Source organism: Dermacentor silvarum, chromosome 7 (genome assembly GCF_013339745.2).
Source record: "Dermacentor silvarum isolate Dsil-2018 chromosome 7, BIME_Dsil_1.4, whole genome shotgun sequence".
Classification (NCBI taxonomy): Eukaryota; Metazoa; Arthropoda; class Arachnida; order Ixodida; family Ixodidae; genus Dermacentor; species Dermacentor silvarum.
The window spans coordinates 40554353-40567845 of NC_051160.1; the positions used below are offsets into that span (position 1 = coordinate 40554353).

The following is a 13493-nucleotide window of genomic DNA, read 5'->3' on the forward strand; positions in this document are numbered from 1 at the left end:
CCCAATGAGCTTGCTCATAACCGTGCGCGAGATCTTACCCGCCACGGCGGTATGGAAGCTTTTGGGGGGCCGGACGAAATTAAGCACAGCGACCCATTACATACATTCCACGAAATAGTTTCTCACTACCAGTTAGAGCGGAGGAGTTTTCCACTACCTCATCCTAAGCTTAGCCGGTCTCAATCGTCGACTTTTAGAATGCTCCAAACGGGGTCATTTCCTTCGAGGGGCTTTCTAAGTCGCATCGCCTCAAATATAGAACCACACTGTCCAGATTGTGGTGTGCATTTCTGTACATTGGCTCACATGCTCTGGCAATGCCATGCGTTACGTAACGCACCGTTAAACAAAGAAGCGGACTGGGACAATGCCCTTAAAAGCAGCGTGCTCTCAGTCCAACTCCAGGCTTTCCAGAGGGCCTGCGAAAGGGCGGAGGACCACGGTCTTCCTGCCCCTACGTGGACGCGGCCAGCGACTACTACGGACTTCCCACGGGGGGTCCACACGTAGTTCCTCAGGACCAAATAAAGTTCATGTCTGTCTGTCTTAGTCAATCAATTACAAGACTACCAACGACACGAGGTGGTCTAGGAGTACCAAACGTGGCAATAAGAGCAAATTTTTTAGCAGCCAACAACAGTAGCCACACTTGGTGACCACAAATGACGATGTGGGAAGACCCTTTAGTAAGATATTGGCTCAGTACACTGGACCGAAAGGTAACAGCAGGAAAGTGGCAAGGTCCACGAGTTGAAGCACCGCTACAATTTTATAAAGATGCAATTAGCACAAATAGAGCCGTTGAGGAGCTATATCTAGACACTGCAATAACAGAAAGCCGCCAGAAGTGAGTGCAAAAATAGCGCTTAAAGAACTCGGCCGTGACAAAACAAGGAAAAGCGCGCCAGAAAATGGAGTTTATGAAGTGGAAACGGAGATGGGACGTTTTCCCAACAAAGATACACGTAGCACGTTTTGGCGTTACACGAACGGAGCGATGCCCCAACTGCCAAACTCCTGAAACACATAAACATGCGTTCAAAGAGTGCACCCCGGCCAAAGCGGTTTGGAGATTGGCCACTGCCAACTTCAAGTCGAAACTATTAAAACCAGAAAAGAGGAAATCATTTTTCGATAAGTTACGAACGATTATGATTACGTTTAGTCTTTGGAAGAGGAGAGGGTTGGCGGAAGGCAAAAGAAAACCACAGAAAGCTGTTTATCCGGTATTAAAAAGCACGAGAATCTGAATGAGTGAAATACTAAACAAGGAGCTTGCAATAAATGGATTACCGCTTCTTGATGAAGTGGCATACACGATTTGGATAGTAATAAAAGATACGCTGGAATTTCCTATCATTCTTTATTAACTCGCCAGATCTCTCCCTACTTCCGCCAACCTCCCCCTCGTAGGGAAATCGATTGAATCCATGTGAACCCACAATCAGTGCTCTATCATTGCCCACGAGCAAGACAAATTGTGGAAAATGGTTTGTACATGTAGTGTTTGTATAAGCAAATAAAACAAAACTGATGTAGAAAAGCGGGGATGGTGTTAATTCCTGCCGCCCTAGCAAAAGTGTAATCTAGTGACATGTATGCAAATTGGAAACGTATGTAAAAGCACGCAAAATAAAGTGTTAAGAAATAAATAGTCTCTGATATTGTACATTCCGCAAAATGTAAACAAACATTGTAAATATATTTCATGCAAACCCCAAAAGTGAAATTTGTACAACAGTGTAAGTGTAATCCAATGTGTACATGGTTAATATGTGTATAAGTGACAACAGGTCAATAAACTTCTCCTTATGTAGTGTCTGTTCTTATCAGGTTAATATCTGATACGGGTCCTATTTGGACCCAAGATAAACTTATTTTTGGAATGGGGCGGAGTGCTCGAAGCTTGCTTCACCTTCGCCACAGGTTGGCCCAGTATTGCACTTGCCTCTGGGATCGGCCCACTCACCCTCTACGGGGGTGAGAAAACCATAATAAAAAAAAACATACTTTTAGCCCCTCACATAGGGTATCTGCACTATAATTGAATTGCGACATCTGAACGCGTCCGCGTCAATGCAGACTGTAATTCCGCTAAATTTAAGTGTTCAAAGATGCGTCGCCTGTTATAGCCTGTTTCGTGAATAAAGTATAACTGGTTACGCGTAATTGGTTACAAAAAAGTGATTGAATTACAGCGAGCGTTACCGAGTAAACAAAGTTATCTATCAATTACAACACTACCAAAAATATAATTGAATAGAAGTAATTAATTGCGTGTAATTCGATACGTTCAAGTCTTGCGCAGGCAGATTGATAGAAGGGGAATGGGCACGAAGTTTGAGGGTATTTGCTGGGACATTTGGTGTCCGCACGGCTTCACTGCGCAAACGCAGCTTGTGAAACGAAAGCCTCTAGCTCACTCATTCGTTCCTTCTATCGGCACATTTTAGGCCATCATGAAGTACGGAAAACGGAAGAGCACGGCCACTATATTACAGCGAAGCTCTTAAGGGCTCAGTCTACGATGGCCGTGCCCGCGTGTAGAAAAAAATTTGTAGAGAGCTATACGGAGTAATGATAGTAGCTTTATCAGGTGTATAACCTTGGACATGCAGCAGCACCGGCAACACGCAGAACTGTTGTCGACGCCGTCGGCGTTTTGCCCTCGTTCGCATAAAATGCGTACGGCGTTGGTGACTGTTGCCGGAGCCTCTGATATAAATAGGCACTTGATGCCGCAGCTAAACGTCGCCTCCCTTCCCTCCCCGCCACGGCCTTTCGCGCGTCGGAAGAAGGCGCGTTTGTTCTACATATATGGTGATTGTAAAGGAGGAAAGAGACGCCTACTTCTGCAGCCCTTAAGGGAGCACGGCGCAGAACGCGCGTTTTTTCTTCGCCGTGCGTTCACTCCCCGTGAAAGCGCGCGTCCCTCGCGCCCTTTCACTCGCACATACAGCGTTCGGCGCGCGGCGACGATTTCATCTGCACTGACGTCATACGGAACCTCACGGCGACGGCGACGGCGACGCCGACGGCAGAAATCTGCTTTGGAGTGTCCATATAATTGCTATCGCAATAAAAAAATGGCAGTGGATTAACTCGGTTATGCCTGGGTGTGCGTAGCGAGAGGTGCGGTTAATCTTATTGCTTAGCTTGGTTCTCTCTACGGTTACATCTTTATCGTTTAGCTTCGTACGTCTGAGTGTTTAGGATTGGTTGTTACCTCTCGTTAAGTTATGGTTACATTAAAGACATTTTTAAAGTGTATAAAGCATTTATTTTGAAAGTCTTCATATTGTTGTTTCTCAATTGCCACAAAGACGGCCGGATGGTCGGTGAGGCGGAAGGATAAGGGGTTGTCGACCAGTGACTCGAAGACGTTTCGGGTGTTATCCTCATTTGAATCCACTCGCCTGGCCGCTTCGTACTTACGACGCTTTTCGAGGGGTGTGGCTCGTTCTTCCGTCTCCTCGGCTCGCTGCCTCCTCTTGGTTTCGTTCCGACGACGAAGCCTGGCTTCTTTCAATCTCTCCGACTCACTTTCCATATCTGCCGACGAATACCACCGAGCCGCCCCTTCTATATATACGATGCAACGACGGCTCCTCCTCTGTTGTAACGCGGTTTCACCGGCTCCTCCTCTGTCGTCTTGCCAGATGGCGCGGCGAGCGGCGCTGCCAGCTGCGGCGGTTGCTAGGCAACGGCTCAGCTCGCGCTGCGGCCACCGGCCACAACGAAACGGCGAGAATACGACCAATGTAGCTCTCGCTACAAAAATGGCACTGGGGTGGAGATGGAAGACGAGCGAAGCCGTACTATGGTGGGAATTATGTATTTGAAATTATGATTATTAAGGTGTGATGGCGTAATTGGTAATTTGAACTATTAAAGAATGCGAAATATATGTGATCCGGTGGTTTTCATTGATGTAGTGACCACAAGGACCATGACCTTATGGTCGCTACGGTACACCGCCATAGGATGTACGTCAAAGGTTGGAACGTTCTTCATAAACACGTCACCAACGCCGCGCGCGTTCGGTGCCAACGCGGGAAAAACGCCGCCGCCGTCGACAACAGTTCTGCGCGTTGCTGGTGCTGCTACATGTCCAAGTTTATACAGCTCCTCAGACTTTTGAGAATGACAGCCCATAAACAAATTTCATGAAACAAACACCGGTAGTGCATGCCTTTTATGTTGAATCTTCTCAGACTGAAATATTAAAAGTGCGAAACAAAACGCCCAGTCGGAAGATACGCATTTGGTGCCGCAGCTAAACGTTGTCTCCACTCCCTCCCTCCCTCCCGTCCCCCCCCCCCCCGTCCCCCCCACGGCCTGTTGCGCGACGGAAGAAGTCGCGTTTGCTCTCCGCCGTGCGCTCGCTCCCCGTGCTGTATGTGCGCTTTCACTCGCACATACAGCATACGGCCAATGAGACACGCGGACACAACCATCGGAGACTGAGCCCTTAACAGCTTCGCTGATAGTCCCTGTAGCCACTAAATAAATGAAAACCACCGGATCATATATATTTCTCATTCTTTAATAGTTCAAATAACGAATTACACCATCACATCTTAATAGTCATAATTGGAAATACATAATTCCCACCATAGTACAGCTGCGCTGGTCTTCCGTCTCCACTCCAGTGGAAGAGCTGACAGCTTTTAAAAAAATCCCGATGTCCTTCAACCGGCTGCGCGATCCGCCCTGCCACACTACAAAAGCCCTACACATGTTCACTTAGCTAAGCATGATAATCCCGAGCTTTGGATTGTGATCTACTGTTCGAATAACTAAGTTGTCCGTTACTTGTGCCATTCCGTGAGCGCGTTCCATACTTGGACGAAGCAGGGTCCCTCTTCGAGCTCGTAGGAACAAAGGCGGCGCCAAGACGTTTCTTCGCGCCGCCTTTGCTTTCCTGTTGCTGCAAAGGTCCCAGTGCAGTGGCATGCATCCTTGTCAAGCTGTTCATCTTAGAACTTTTTCTGCTGGCCTCCTACACACTGTCTTGTACACCTTGACATGATGCTTCTACAACCTTATTATTAGTTGGGCTACAAGGGAACGAGAATAATGCAATAACTACTTCATCTACAATTTCGATACACTCAAAGCCAGCCCACACTCATTGCCGCTCGACTGGCCGCTCGAGGCAATTTGCGTGTATTCGCGCGTTTCGTTTACGCTCGGAAAAAATACTTTTATGTAGATGGTATTGAGCAACAGAAAGCTGCATCGGGAGTCTTTCATGTTGCTCTACAATCTTCTCATTGCCACTTTTCACCTAACTATAATATTTGAGAAGTTGATTAATAGACCTAATTATAGTAATTAGGCGGAATGCAAGAAATCTGAGTATCTCCAAGCGACGGCAAACATTACCTTGGTTCTCTCCAGCTACGTGGCATTTGCATATTTTAACCCCACAAAAGCCCAATGTATAATTTTTGATACGCTGATTTTGGCACCTAAAACTCTGATTTAAGAACTGGAAACCCTATGCAGGGTCCATACAAGTGCTTTTGATATACCAGAGGGAGTTCTCAGTTGTGGATAGTTCAGCAAATCAATTACTAAGTAATTAATTACCGTACTAATTAATGTGTTGACAATTATTGTTTCATTGTGTTCTTTGTACCAATGTACCCCCTACAGCCGTAAATAAATGTGAATAAGCTGTTCTAATTTTCTTTGATGTGGAATGGCATTCGGGCTTTGTGGGGTTGAAATCTTGGTGCATGATAGTTACGACCCCCTGTATATATGCGTGCGTGTGCCCTGAACGAAAATCACCGCCCATTGTACTCCGCGAAGATGGTCGAGCAGCGAAGCTGTGAACGGCGTTACTTGCGGGGGATGGGACGCGTCGACGTCCACGGGCGACGGCGTTCCTAGCGCGTTTCTCACGCTTTTCTACGACATTGCCAGACGAAGAGTCCTTGACCAAAGCTCCGTATATACAACCAACGCTAACGCGAACTCCTCCCACACCCGACTCCTCCGTTGCCCTACTTTTTTCGTACACCGCCATTGGTTGGTGCGCCTCCCGCTCTCCCCCTCCAATGCGAGTATTGGACGGCGCGACTTACGTCCACTTCCCTCCCCGTTCACCTTTTCATCTGCACCATCTCACAGCATTCTCACAGGGTTGAGCTCTTCTTTTCCTCTCCTCTCCCGCTAGGTCACGTGGGTTTTAGCGAACGGACGTCGGCACAGGGTCCCCAGAAACAGCTTCGCTGTAAAAAGTTCTACATACGCTCAGAAGCGCAATAATAACGTGGGCAGCCCACTGTGTGGTGTAATGGGCGCCAAAACAGAAGACGCAAGGGACACCGCGACAAATTTGTCTAACAACGAGCCCAAATTTCCTTTCGTGCCCGCATAGGCATCTCTGCTCTTTCTTCAGTGTATTATCTGAGAATTGTCCAACACAAACTATACGTGCAGAACAGCGAAATGCTACGGGTCGCGTCAGCCAACCGTAAAGGAGAACCGGAAGAATCAAGGTTCCCCCGATTGTCCGCCTCTAATCGCCCTTCGCGCGATGCCGACTGAAACGAAGATTGACGGAACGATTATTGTAGTATGTCACAAAATGGGTGGCCTCTCCTCCCTTTTTTTGGAACACGCCGCTTTTTACTGATTGGTTGATACGAGCCTTCGCTGCTCTCTATGTAATGAGATGGATTACGCACATGCGCAGGTTATTCAGATCGTCACAGGCCGCATCGCGTGAAGTCGTTTTGGAAACGGTGGCTATACTGGTATAATTTATAGCGCGAAGTGACAGACCGACACAAGCGAAAAAAAAAAAAAAACGAGAAAGACTATAATTTAGAAGGATCGACTGACTGTTGGGCTTCTTGGTCTTGCATTTTGACTATGGTATAACTTAACTAATTGAATGAAATTCTGCGGTTCTACGCGCCAAAACCACGATCTCATTACGAGGCACGCCGTAGTGGCGGGGGCTCCGGATTAACTTTGACCATCTGGGGCTGTCTAACGTGAGCCCAATGCACCCGATGCGCGAGCAGTTTTCTTGTATTCCGCCCCCATCGAAATGCGGCCACCGCGATCCGAACCTGAGACCTAGAGCTCACCAGCGCAACACTAGAGCCAATGTAGCGCAAAGTGGCACAGACACAAACGAAAAACAGACAGCTGGATCGTGGGAGATCTCTAAGCGCGCACGCGCCGAGTCCCCCTGCGTCACTAATCACTATGTGATGTGGCAAAGCTAATTATTACAGAAGCGTGAGCCCATCGATCGCACGTCTTCAGGGCGTTCTATATATTTTTTCCTCAGTCTCCACACTTTCCATATATATTTGATAATCCCTTTCTGGTTTCTTACTTCTTGACGCACTTGTGCGTACGTACCTTCACATTTTCTACCCTTTCGTCCATGTTTCCTTATAGCTAGGCGTTCCGACTACGCGTAGAAATTTAAGTTTTGTTTACCTTTTTCTTTATGCTTCGGGATAGGTGTAGGTTACTGCTACCGAGTACAATAAAGCCCCGGGTCAAGGGCTTTTGCTGCCCGCTACATGTCCCGGAAATGAGCGTCTGCTCTTTGTGTATACGACAATCGCTTTTCGTAGCATAACGGTATACCTTGGCTCGAGAATCGATAGAAGCGTAGACATCCGTGAAAGGTTTGTGAATCCTGCATCTACATACTGATCGCAACTTTAACATTAAAAAAAATTGCATTCGCCAATAAATGCCAATAAAAAAGAAAACACAAACACAATAACCGGAGGCTTCTTAAGGCTATACTACCCTCCCGAATTTTCCGTGAAGTTTACGGATCCGGAGCCGTTTTAAGATTTGATGAAGGTTTCGTCAAGTTTTACGAAAAACAAATTGTGTTCGCGAGAAACTTTCGCCCGTGGGTCTCTACCATGCTTTTGGAAGTCTTCTGATTGTGAAAGGAAACCAGAGGGGCACCTGCTTCGAGCAAGTTTATTCGGACAAGTTTCTGACGCAGGCAAAATAGGCAAAGACAAAGTCGCTTAAAATGTCATGCTCAATTCCTGCTGTTCAAAGATGGCTGCTGCTCGTGTGCTGCGTCTAAAGGCAAATCGGTGTAATTTATAAAAAAAATTTTCATTTATTTACACTATCTGCCGCGTCATTAAAGCAAATAAAGGGGGATAACAAAATGTACAAAAATGTCGCAGTTTAACCCGAAAGGCGAACCATCAATTGCGATAGCAAATTAGTAGAGAGCTATACGGAGTAAGGATAGTAGTTTTATCAGCTGTATAAACTTGGACATGCAGCAGCACCGGCAACGTGCAGAACTGTTGTCGACGCCGTTGGCGTTTTACCCGCGCTCGAACCGAACGCGCGCGGCGTTGGTGACTGTTGCCGGTGCCTCTGGGGGCGGCTCGGAGGTTTTAAACGAGATGAGAACGGGACACTCGTCGAGCAGCATCGGAAGTCTTTGCCACCTTCTCGCCTCGCAACATTTTTATATAAACAAGTTTATGTTTGTAGATGTGTGCTTACTCGTGCTTAAGCAACTTCACGTGCAACGCATGCACGCACGTGAAGAAATTAGAAGTCAGAAAGTAGTGTTTTCAGCCGTATGGCTCAGAGTGGTGGTGTTCTCAGCCATATGGCACAGAGCGGTGGTGTTCTCAGCCATTTGGCTAAGAAAAAAGTTGTCGCAGTTTCACCTGAAAGGCGAAGCATCAATTGCGATAGCAAACTTGTAGAGAGCTATACGGAGTAATGATATTAGCTTTATCAGCTGTATAAACCTTGGACATGCCGCAGCACCGGCAACACGCAGAACTATTGTCGACGCCAGTCGGCGTTTTGCCCGCGTTCGCTCACAATGCGTGCGGCGTTCGGTGACTGTTGCCGGAGCCTCTGATACAAATAGGAACTTGGTGCCGCAGCTAAACGTCGCCTCCCTTCCCTCCCCCTCCCCCACGGCCTCTCGCGCGTCGGAAGAAGGCGCGTTTGCTCTACATATATGGCGATTGTAAAGGAGAAAAGAGACGCCTACTTCTGCAGCCCTTAAGCGAGAACGGCGCAGAACGCGCGTTTGTTCTCCGCCGTGCGTTCACTCCCCGTGAAAGACGCGCCACTCGCGCCCTTTCACTCGCACATACAGCGTTCGGCGCGCGGCGACGATTTCATCTCCAAATGACGTCATACGGAACCTCACGGCGACGGCGACGGCGACGCCGACGGCAGAAATCTGTTATCAGCCAATGGCACAGAGCGGTGGTGTTCTCAGCCTTATGGCTAAGAAAGTGGTGTTCTCAGCCATTTGGCCAAGAAAAAGTGGTGTTCTCAGCCATTTGGCTAAGAAAGTGGTGTTCTCAGCCATATGGCACAGAGTGGTGGTGTTCTCAGCCATTTGGCTAACAAAGTGGTGTTCTGAGCCAATGGCATAGAGTGGTGGTGTTCTCAGCCATTTGGCTAAGAAAGTGGTGTTCTCAGCCAATGGCACAGAGCGGTGGTGTCCTCAGCCATATGGCTAAGAAAGTGGTGTTCTCTGCCATTGGCACAGAGTGGTGGTGTTCTCAGCCATTTGGCTAAGAAAGTGGTCTTCTCAGCCATATGGCACAGAGTGGTGGTGTTCTCAGCCATTTGGCTAAGAAAGTGGTGTATATGGCTCAGAGTGGTGGTGTTCTCAGCCATTTAGCTTAGAAAGTGGTGTTCTCAGCCAATGACACAGAGCGGTGGTGTTCTCAAAAGTGGTCTTCTCAGCCATATGGCACAGAGTGATGGTGTTCTCAGCCATTTGGCTAAGAAAGTGGTGTTCTCAGCCAATGGCACAGAGTGGTGGTGTTCTGAGCCATTTGGCTAAGAAAGTGGTGTTCTCAGCCAATGGCAGAGAGCGGTGGTGTTCTCAGCCATATGGCTAAGAAAGTGGTGTTCTCAGCCATTGGCACAGAGTGGTGGTGTTCTCAGCCATTTGGCTAAGAACTGGTGTTCTCAAATGGCACAGAGGGTGGTGTTCTCAGCCATATGGCTAAGAAAGTGTGTTCTCAGCCAATGGCAGAGAGTGGTGGTGTTCTCAGCCATTTGGCTAAGAAAGTGGTGTATCTCATGGCACAGAGTGGTGGTGTTCTCAGCCATTTAGGCTAAGAAAGTGGTGTTCTCAGCCATGGCACAGAGCGGTGGTGTTCTCAGCCATATGGCTCAGGAGTGGTGTTCTCAGCCAGCCAATGGCACAGAGTGGTGGTGTTCTCAGCCATTTGGCTAAGAAAGTGGTGTTCTCAGCCAATGGCACAGAGCGGTGGTGTTCTCAGCCATATGGCTAAGAAAGTGGTGTTCTCAGCCATATGGCACAGAGTGGTGGTGTTCTCAGCCATTTGGCTAAGAAAGTGGTCTTCTCAGCCATATGGCTCAGAGTGGTGGTGTTCTCAGCCATTTGGCTAAGAAAGTGGCACAGAGCGGTGGTGTTCTCAGCCTTATGGCTAAGAAAGTGGTGTTCTCAGCCATTTGGCTAAGAAAGTGGTGTTCTCAGCCATATGGCACAGAGTGGTGGTGTTCTCAGCCATTTGGCTAACAAAGTGGTGTTCTCAGCCAATGGCAGAGAGTGGTGGTGTTCTCAGCCAATGGCACAGAGCGGTGGTGTTCTCAGCCATATGACTAAGAAAGTGGTGTTCTCTGCCACTGGCACAGAGTGGTGGTGTTCTCAGCCATTTAGCTAAGAAAGTGGTGTTCTCAGCCAATGACACAGAGCGGTGGTGTTCTCAGCCATATGGCTCAGAAAGTGGTGTTCTCAGCCAATGGCACAGAGTGGTGGTGTTCTCAGCCATTTGGCTAAGAAAGTGGTGTTCTCATCCAATGGCACAGAGCGGTGGTGTTCTCAGCCATTTGGCTAAGAAAGTGGTCTTCTCAGCCATATGACTCAGAGTGGTGGTGTTCTCAGCCATTTGGCTAAGAAAGTGGCACAGAGCGGTGGTGTTCTCAGCCTTATGGCTAAGAAAGTGGTGTTCTCAGCCATTTGGCCAAGAAAAAGTGGTGTCCTCAGCCATTTGGCTAAGAAAGTGGTGTTCTCAGCCATATGGCACAGAGTGGTGGTGTTCTCAGCCATTTGGCTAACAAAGTGGTGTTCTCAGCCATTTGGCTAAGAAAGTGGTGTTCTCAGCCAATGGCACAGAGCGGTGGTGTCCTCAGCCATATGGCTAAGAAAGTGGTGTTCTCTGCCATTGGCACAGAGTGGTGGTGTTCTCAGCCATTTGGCTAAGAAAGTGGTCTTCTCAGCCATATGGCACAGAGTGGTGGTGTTCTCAGCCATTTGGCTAAGAAAGTGGTGTATATGGCTCAGAGTGGTGGTGTTCTCAGCCATTTAGCTTAGAAAGTGGTGTTCTCAGCCAATGACACAGAGCGGTGGTGTTCTCAGCCATATGGCTAAGAAAGTGGTCTTCTCAGCCATTTGGCTAAGAAAGTGGTGTTCTCAGCCAATGGCACAAAGTGGTGGTGTTCTGAGCCATTTGGCTAAGAAAGTGGTGTTCTCAGCCAATGGCAGAGAGCGGTGGTGTTCTCAGCCATATGGCTAAGAAAGTGGTGTTCTCAGCCATTGGCACAGAGTGGTGGTGTTCTCAGCCATTTGGCTAAGAAAAACTGGTGTTCTCAGCCATATGGCTAAGAAAGTGGTGTTCTCAGCCAATGACACAGAGCGGTGGTGTTCTCAGCCATATGGCTAAGAAAGTGGTCTTCTCAGCCATATGGCACAGAGTGGTGGTGTTCTCAGCCATTTGGCTAAGAAAGTGGTGTTCTCAGCCAATGGCACAGAGTGGTGGTGTTCTGAGCCATTTGGCTAAGAAAGTGGTGTTCTCAGCCAATGGCAGAGAGCGGTGGTGTTCTCAGCCATATGGCTAAGAAAGTGGTGTTCTCAGCCATTGGCACAGAGTGGTGGTGTTCTCAGCCATTTGGCTAAGAAAGTGGTCTTCTCAGCCATTTGGCTAAGAAAAACTGGTGTTCTCAGCCATATGGCTAAGAAAGTGGTGTTCTCAGCCAATGGCAGAGAGTGGTGGTGTTCTCAGCCATTTGGCTAAGAAAGTGGTGTTCTCAGCCAATGGCACAGAGCGGTGGTGTTCTCAGCCATTTGGCTAAGAAAGTGGTCTTCTCAGCCATTTGGCTAAGAAAGTGGTGTTCTCAGCAAATGGCACAGAGCGGTGGTGTTCTCAGCCATTTTTCTAAGAAAGTGGTCTTCTCAGCCAATGGCACAGAGTGGTGGTGTTCTCAGCCATTTGGCTAAGAAAGTGGTGTTCTCAGCCAATGGCACAGAGCGGTGATGTTCTCAGCCATTTGGCTAAGAAAGTAGTTTTCTCAGCCATATGGCACAGAGTGGTGATGTTCTCAGGCTATTGGCTAAGAAAGTGGTGTTCTCAGCCAATGGCACAGAGCGGTGGTGTTCTCAGCCATATGGCTAAGAAAGTGGTGTTCTCAGCCAATGGCACAGAGTGGTGGTGTTCTCAGCCATTTGGCTAAGAAAGTGGTGTTTTCAGCCAATGGCACAGAGCGGTGGTGTTCTCAGCCATATGGCTAAGAAAGTGGTGTTCTCAGCCATTTGGCTTAGAAAAACTGGTGTTCTCAGCCATATGGCTAAGAAAGTGGTGTTCTCAGCCAATGGCAGAGAGTGGTGGTGTTCTCAGCCATTTGGCTAAGAAAGTGGTGTTCTCAGCCAATGGCACAGAGCGGTGGTGTTCTCAGCCATATGGCTAAGAAAGTGGTCTTCTCAGCCATATGACTCAGAGTGGTGGTGTTCTCAGCCATTTGGCTAAGAAAGTGGCACAGAGCGGTGGTGTTCTCAGCCTTATGGCTAAGAAAGTGGTGTTCTCAGCCATTTGGCCAAGAAAAAGTGGTGTTCTCAGCCATTTGGCTAAGAAAGTGGTGTTCTCAGCCATATGGCACAGAGTGGTGGTGTTCTCAGCCATTTGGCTAACAAAGTGGTGTTCTGAGCCAATGACATAGAGTGGTGGTGTTCCCAGCCATTTGGCTAAGAAAGTGGTGTTCTCAGCCAATGGCACAGAGCGGTGGTGTCCTCAGCCATATGGCTAAGAAAGTGGTGTTCTCTGCCATTGGCACAGAGTGGTGGTGTTCTCAGCCATTTGGCTAAGAAAGTGGTCTTCTCAGCCATATGGCACAGAGTGGTGGTGTTCTCAGCCATTTGGCTAAGAAAGTGGTGTATATGGCTCAGAGTGGTGGTGTTCTCAGCCATTTAGCTTAGAAAGTGGTGTTCTCAGCCAATGACACAGAGCGGTGGTGTTCTCAGCCATATGGCTAAGAAAGTGGTCTTCTCAGCCATATGGCACAGAGTGATGGTGTTCTCAGCCATTTGGCTAAGAAAGTGGTGTTCTCAGCCAATGGCACAGAGTGGTGGTGTTCTGAGCCATTTGGCTAAGAAAGTGGTGTTCTCAGCCAATGGCAGAGAGCGGTGGTGTTCTGAGCCATTTGGCTAAGAAAGTGGTGTTCTCAGCCATTTGGCTAAGAAAAACTGGTGTTCTCAG

At 48.1% G+C, this 13493-nt stretch overlaps 1 pseudogene; it reads left to right on the forward strand.

The window, feature by feature from the left end:
* The first annotated feature begins 1801 nt into the window (after positions 1–1801).
* LOC119459858 (U2 spliceosomal RNA) lies at positions 1802–1970 on the forward strand (annotated as a pseudogene).
* The last annotated feature ends 11523 nt before the right edge of the window (positions 1971–13493 follow it).